We start from the raw sequence: 8,516 nt of genomic DNA, 5'->3' as shown, positions 1-8,516 counted from the left end.
ATTAAATTAAAACATAAGAAACAACATCAGATCAAAAAACCATCACATAAGAAGAAAGTCTATAAAAGTACATTTTAAGAAGTGACTTAAACGTATTTCTAAATTAGCTACTTTAATCCCTCAGGTGAGGGGTTTTAGCAGTCTAAGGGTCCTGATGGCAATGTACACCTGCCTACTCATGTAATTATCCAATCAGCCAATCATGTGGCAGCAGTGCAATGCATAAGATCGTGCAGATACAGGTCAGCAGCTTCAGTTAATGTTCACATCAAACATCAGAATGGGGAAAAAATATGATCTCAGTGACTTTGACCGCAGCATGGTTGTTGGTGGTCTGCGGTCTGGTTTGAGTATTTCTGAAACTGCTGATCTCCTGGGATTTTCACGCACAACAGTCTCTAGAGTTTACACAGAATGGTGCGAAAAACAAAAACATCCAGTGAGCGGCTGTTCTGCGGACGGAAACGCCTTGTTGATGAGAGAGGTCAGAGGGGAACGGCCAGACTGGTTGGAGCTGACAGAAAGGCTTCAGTAACTCAGATAACCTCTTTACTACTGTGGTGAGCAGAAAAACATCTCAGAATGCACAACACGTCCAACCTGGAGGCGGATGTCATTGTGTTCCTAATAAAGTGCTCGGTGAGTGTAGAGATGCTAAAATTGGACATATGTGGTATATCTACCTATTCTTCAAGTCAAATGACTGTCAAATACCACTCCTAAGTTTCTTGCCACTAGCTTTATGTTGGAGGATAGAGTACCGAGGTGTAGAATTGATTTGCTGCATTTAGGAAGGCCAAAAAAAGACTATTTCAGATTTGCTTTCTTTGAGTTATAAAAGCTTTTGAGACATCCAGCACTTGTCTGCCAGGCAATTCCTGAGAGTGATACGTGTTACTCGGTTTTAATGGGAGGTATAACTGGGTATTCTCTGCATAGCACTGGAAAGAAAGACTACGATTCCAAATTATGCTGCTGAGTTTGACAAGTTAGACAGAGAGCAGGTTGGGGCCTAGAAATGAGCCCTGTGGGACCCCAGGTGATTTCAGCTGAGGAAGAAGCTGGGTTGCCTGGTATGACCGAGAATGTTCTTATGGAAAGGCAGGATCTGAGCCAGTGCTGTCCACCCAGTGCTTAAGGCAGTCAATTAAAATTGTATGATCCATACTGTGTCAAATGCTGCAGTAAGGTCTAAAAGGATTAGAACTGGACACTCTCCAGCATCTACTGACAGAAGTCTTTACTGTTAGAAGGCTGTCTCTGTGCTATGTAGGCTTTTCCGTAGAGGGTCTGGGGATTTTGTACATGCCTGCATGGAGGACCAAAAGATTTGAAATTCTCCATATACACTTGTGAGGTTTGGCAATGCGGAAGTTCACAGTTCAAAAAGATTTGCATTAAATAAATAAGTCAAATTTTGTCTTTATCCACTCACAGAGCGATCGTATGGCGTCAGAAGATTGGATTATGCTGTACGAGCCGTATGGAGTAATTTTATGGTTATTTTTGAAAGATCTGTCCTCAAAGACTTCAATTGTTTTGGAGAAGGCTGCTACGGAGTCATGCTGGGAAGCTCCAGGAGTGTTACATGGACTAACAAACGTCACTAGAGTTTCAACTGGCATGGGGGGTGAGTAGATAATGACTGAATTTTCATTTTTGGGTGAACTATTCCTTTAAATATGACACAGAATACAGAATTCAATTAGGGCTTGTATGGTGGCCATCTTAACTTTGTCCAGTAAATAAAATAAATAAAGCAAAAAATGACTTTTTGACAGATTGTGATTTAATTTCACTATATCGCAACCTCTCACTTCCTAAAGTACTTATCACCTCAGCTATGATGAATTCATGGCATTTTCCAGTGAAAAGAAAACAACATTGTATCCTGTATGTGTACTGATCCGAAACCACTGATCACTTCACATTCAGTATGATCTTGAAGGATAAACTGACCCTAGATCAGCACTCCTACTCTGAGATGCTTGGTAACGACCAGCCCTGACCTACACCAGTGATTCTCAACCTTTTTCATATCAAGGACCCCTAATTTAGTCCACATTAGGGCCACGGACCCCCATTTGATGAGATTTTGTCTCTCAGACCCAAATCTGAGAATATTTTTATTGTTAGATATGATTTTGTCCAGAATTCCATGACTATCTGTATGGTAGGTAGAGAGATAACAGTGACACTATGATCAAAACAGTCTTTTCTTCTACATTCTCTAATCATGTTAACTTGTTAACTGCTGACATTTAACAATTCATCCATTTGCTGGGGACCCCCTGGAACCCCCCCCCCAAGGACCCCTGGTGGTCCCCGGACCCCACGTTGAGAACCACTGACCTACACAACACTGCTTGTTCACTGTTATGTCAAGAATCGAGAACCAAAACCACGATGAACAAAATAATTTACAGGTTTAGAACTGATTGTTCAACATGATCAACAAGTCACCACAAGTCCATTAATTTCCAATAGAGCTGAGTGACCGGGGAATCTCGGCCGATGTGTGGAAAGTCAACGAGAAAACTTTTCGCGGTCATCAGCCATCAACAGCCAATCAGATTTCCACGCTTCCAGCTGGTGTCCTTCATTTTCAGAGCGAGGCAATGGTTATATTCAGCTGCTCCAGCCGCTTTGTGGCCTGTTGAGCCCTGACCACACATCCTTAAATACCTGAGTAGACTACTTGTGGATGTGCCTACAAATCCATGGCAACCTATTTCCACAGGGTGTACCCCGGCTTTCTGGCTCCACTGTTCGGCCTCTGCTCCTGGTTCAGTGTATCTAAGCTTCTTCCTCGCATTCCGCCTCGTACCTTCCCATCGCACAGTGAGCTCTAGAAAGTAAACAGATGCTGTGTGTTGGACCACATCGCCAGGTCGGGTGTTAGGCTGGTGCTGACTGTTTCTGGCATAGGTTGCTGGCCTACGTCTGCTTGCATTTCCCAAACCCTAGTTGCCCTAACTCATGCTTATTCTGTAATCTACAATAGGTAAATACTTCAACATCAACACTTTAAAGTCCCACTGAAACAGAAGTTAGAGCGTCTTTAGTGTCTGTACTGTGACGTATTTCCCAGTGAAACAGAATATTTGAGCGGTGTACAGTTACAAGAGGGATTTAAATCAAATCCTTCGCATTTGATTGGACCGCTAAACAGTGGGCGGGGCTTAGAGTTTAGCGCGATACGGAGCTACAGAGAGAAACGGAGCTACAGAGGACTGTTGCACACACACCAGGTTGAAGAATGATTGATGGGTGGATGTCATTGGTTGGTTCATGCTTACGTAAGCACACGGCATATTTTGTTTTACAGGAAGAAAACATGATTGGATTTTGATATAAGAATACAAAGAAATTGATTTTTTTTTTTTTTTTTTTTGGCATATATTGTTAAATAGGTGCACAATATGACCGGGGATGTGATCTAAAAGGGTTAAAAATGCATTTTTTCATTTCATCTTTCTTTAACACTAAGAAGAATACACCGCCAAACTACAGAATGGACCCGGGAATGCAAGGCAGCCCACATCGTAAACACTTCTCTGAGTTATGTCTTTATGTCACCCCAAGTCTCACTTTTGCCCATTTGAATTCCTCTGTTTGACTAGATACAGATAATTCAAGGACTCCCTCCCCATGCACACTGCTAAGACAGCATGACACCTCAAATCTTTTTCTCATATCTGAGCTAATCATTCTCTCAAGGCTGTGATTCCAAGCTGTGTGAATTCCATGCAGCAGGGATTTAATGACAGAATTGCATGCGTTGGCATTCAGACCTTAGACTAATCTTTGGAATTATAGGCACCTGTTGGAGAGCTGTGCACGTAGAGTTGTGGATATAAACTTTGTTACTTCATAATATTTCAAATTTTTTTTCATTTGATATTCTTATCATTTCCACATGATACATGCTCCAGCCTTCTAATAGCTTAATCTAACCGCATAAATATTTGGTTGATCCTCCACACACTCCAACACAGACAAAATCAAATTGCATTCCGGGTTTTCTATTTGAATAAATAAAACAAATTTCTATAGGTATCATTACAAATAATTATTCTCATGCCTTGTTCACACAGGAAGCATAGTCCCGTGGCAACAGGCTGTAGGCTGCTGACATTGTGTTCCAATAGCCACCAAAGCTTCATCTGTTCACTGCTGTCCTTGTAGAAACAATGCTGACAGCTCCCTGTACTTTTCCACATCAGAGATGAACTATATATCTTCCATCTTCTTCACTTTCTCCCTTTCCTCACAAACTCCCTCATATCAAAGCTGTCACGTTTGTTTGTTTTCTCAGCAAGAGTCGTGACTTGTGATCAGGCAATAATTAGGAAAGCCTAAAGGGACCTAGATATCTCTCTCTCCCCCTCTCTCTCTTCCTTTCTCTCTCTCTCCCTCCCTCTCTCTCTATCTCTATCTCTTTAAATAGTGACATATAGGCCTAAATAAATTAAGTAGGCTATAAATAAACAAACCTAAACTTGCTGAAACTGGCGCTCCAGATCGGGGTTGTTCTGTGGCCGTTAGGTGTCCTGGGTGAATGCACCGTGGATACTGTATCACATACGAGTCTGTCCTTCCCGCTAGATATTATTCCTACCAAATGTATGGGTTATGGGTAAGGTTACGGGTGCTATAGGCTCTATAGCCCTAGTTAGCTTGCTTTCTGTACTTTCTCTCTTGTGCTTATGTTTTTGAGTATGATAAAGTTTCAACTTGGCTGATCCCTGGGAGCAAACTGAGCCATTGCAGCAGCAAAGATTAGAATATAGATAGCAATACAACAAATAAAATACACTGTAGATTAAAAATACAATTCCCTCATCATTCTAATACCAAGTCCCTAATGGCCAAAAAGTAATGAACACTGACAGATGCACAAATTAACCAGTGTTTGCAGTTGACAGACTTGTAGTCCTGTGCAAAAGCATACACACAGAATGGTATATGTTATGCATCATCCCTCCAAGATTCATCAAAAAACTGTGGCACGGATTTGCACTTATAAATACATTTATGTTATGGATTATTCTAAACGGCCGGTCCTGGTCTAGGTCAGAGGAGGCAACATAGAGCCAGGAAAAGACAAGACATGTTTTCAAAAGAGGAAAAAAGGTAAGATATGTGATAGGTTTGGTTAAACTAGTGACTGATTATCCACATCTGGAAAGACAACAAAAATCAGGCAGCTATGGGTGGCGAGCTAACTAGCATAGCGCCTTCATGGCATGGACATTAGCAAACAGGAACATGTGTATTATCTACTTATGTAGAGTACTGTCTAATGGCCATAGTGTATTTTTCACTCTCTATGCACTGTGTGTGAGGTTAGTTTTAGCTTTACTCTATATTCAGGCTATATAAATCCATCCTGATATTTGTCTTTTTATATGCACAAGCTGACATGATTGAACTATCTTATTATGGCCAGTACTGTTGTTCTGAACCTTTATCTTTGCTTTCTGTTTTAATTATAAATGCTCATTAGAACCAAGTGTTCAGTTGGTTTGCATCACAGTTCAAAATTATCCATAACATCTTGCACTTATTGAACAAAAAGGGCTGTAATATGGTGAGTCCATCATGAATAATTTAGCCACATTCACAGTTACAAGATTCCTTAATTATATAAAGCATACCATCCTGAGGTGGAATATCTATTATTTTTCACCTGGGCTGTTTTGCTTACAGACATTGGCTAATATTGACTACAGGTAAATATCGTTTTCTAAAATAGTAGAATAAATATAAATTTGCATATGCTAACCAGACAGTGATCACTGCAAGCATTTACTCACACAAAACCATGTATGTGAGTTAAAGATACACCATGAGTTGATGAGAGAGTGTTTTGATATATGATGCATGTTATGAATGTTCCCTCCAGTATAGATAGAACTGCTTTGAACAAAAAACAGTATCATCAGTAAGTCTACAGCATTATTATTCATTATGAAAACCTTATCTGAAGAGACAGGAGGTTCCTCCATTTCATTATCGACTCTACATTTATGTAATGATTACAATAAACGCTGTATACTTTATTTAACATACTTTATTTAAGAACAGAAAATACATCCTCGGGTGTTGTAAAGAGATGTTCTCCTTCATTTCTGCTCTTCCAATTAGTCCAATTGTTGACACTGACTGTTCTGTCTGTTCTCTTCCTTTTCATTGGTGGTTCAAGTGACTCATCCTCCAGCTGTTCTAAGCGCCTCTTTCTTGAAGGAGTCCTGAAGGCCTACCTCTGGCTCTTCCTCCCAAGTCTCCCGTTTTCTCTTTCTTGAGGGCTTCTGGTCCTTCAGGACACAGCTGGAGCTGGAGCTTGACTGAGCCCCAGAGTTTTGGAAGTTTCCTCCAGTGAACGGTGATATGAGGGAGGCTGATGTCGCTGGTGGGATGATGGAGGACTGAGGAAGTGGCTGCAAATCCATGTCCTCAACATCATCGTTCTTCACCGTCTGTCCCCCCAAGACAGGTGGAGCTGGAGCTTGACTGAGCCCCAGAGTTTTGGAAGTTTCCTCCAGTGAATGGTGATAAGAGGGAGGCTCATGTCACTGGTGGGATGATGGAGTCGCGTTTGTCTCCCTTTACAGCTCCAATTCCCAATGTCCCTGTCAGTCCCAGGATCTATCTATCTATCATGAGCATAAATAGCTGTTTGGCGGTGATTTGCATCCCATGTTCATTGATGTGTTTCTGCCTTCTAGGCTGTGATAAGGAGTAGGTAGTGGACTTCCAAGATATATATTCATCTGAAGAGGAATGCTTTATCTAGTAATTGCCAAATATTTTGATTTCAGATATGGGAAAAGCAGTTAAGAGCGCACGCTTCAGGAGCGTTAAGATAAAGGTGGTGAGGAGGTGTATCGCTGGCCGGTTGGTGTCTTCTTGAGACTCTGTTAGAGCTAGCAATCTTTCTTACAGAATGCCTATGAGCCATCCTCCCTGGGGTTATTCCTATATTTACCTGAAGGCCATGACACCCATGCTGTGTACATGAAGGCCATGAAGGTCAGTGTCAGCACAGGTTTGTCATTTTACACTGAAAAAATCGTAATGTATTTCATTTTCTTGGTAGGTTATGGAATCCGGTCCTATTCAATGTGGAGCAATGATTTCCTATAAGGAATTCAGCAAATTTGTGACGGTTGTGAGCTTTTTGTTTGTCTGTCACTGGAGTGTCAGGTTTCTGTTGAGGGTTTTTGCAACACGCTGCGCTGGAGAAACAACCTCACGCTTGCGGAGGTAAGTCAGTGTGCAGAGGTCAGTTTAAAGTCCCGTGTGTGAAGTGAACATTTCAGTTACTTTCATGGAAGACTGACTTGAGTCCATATGGATGTAAGTTAACCTTCCTATTCCCGAGTGCTGCGAAAGCTCTCGTCAAGTTCATCTTTGTCCTCATCCTTTTTTCTACAAGCAGGATATTTATTCTAGCGTGAGTGAACAGGTTTACATAATGTCACACAGTAATGTGGAAATAAGAATATCGCACACATCAGATCATAAATTAGACCTAATCATGTGTGATCAATCAACAGGTGGACAGTTTCAAGATGAACAGCATGTGAGCAGTGTTTTCTAGATCTGAAGAAAAGACATTAAGGAGATAGTAAGCAGGTGTCGTTATAACCAGGTTGGGAATGGAATGTGCGAACCTCCACGCACCATGAGCCAGATGTACAAAACTCTGTGTAGATTCAAGACTAAAACGGGAAACGTTCATAAGCAGTCTTTTCTTCTAATTTATAAAACATTTATAATTTATGAAACACTGTTTACATGCTGTTCACGCATTATTCTGCTTTATAAATCTAAATCAGGCTTCTCGCAAAAAGGCAGATAACTTATGAGTGGATTCACGTAACACCATCAAACTTTGTGGCCTATCAGCAGACTAAAATGGCTAAAATGCTTAAAAGTGGCAAGAATGTGAACAGGCAGATCTCATGTCCCATCTCAGGTACAGTCATGGAAATGTGAAAGAATTGGGTAATGGAAGAAATGATTAGCCTACTTTCAGTGAAAATACGCCATGAAACTGGCATATACTGACAATTGCATAGCGTTGGCAGAGGTATGCACTCTACTGAGTGCCATCTAGATCTGCCTGTTTTAATGACAAAGTGATACTTTATTGAGTTCCATAGTGAAATTCTCTCAGCTACAGAACAGCAGTCCTGGATCTGGTAGATTCAGTGTCTTGCTCAAGTACACTTCAGCAGGGTAGATGCTTGAACCCAAGTCCTCTGGTCAGTCTCCTTACTGACTATTGTGTGCCACCCTGCTACTGCTATTCTATTCTTCTTTAACCCTGTTCTACATTTTTATTGTTTATCTTATCAGCTTTTACTTTGTTTTTATTGTCTGCAAATCACCTTGACTATAAGCTGAAAACTAAGTGTTTAAAAAATACTGAAATAAAAATGAGATTTTCTGGAAAAGCTAAAACTGAACTAAAACTATCTTGCCTACTAAACTAACAAATAAAATAA

The sequence above is a fragment of the Centroberyx affinis genome, unplaced genomic scaffold, assembly GCF_046629955.1.
Source record: "Centroberyx affinis isolate AG114_WGS23_722 - 3 ecotype Tasmania unplaced genomic scaffold, CSIRO-AGI_Caff_v1 ptg000747l_1, whole genome shotgun sequence".
NCBI classification, from domain to species: Eukaryota; Metazoa; Chordata; class Actinopteri; order Beryciformes; family Berycidae; genus Centroberyx; species Centroberyx affinis.
This window is presented reverse-complemented; position numbering follows the sequence as displayed.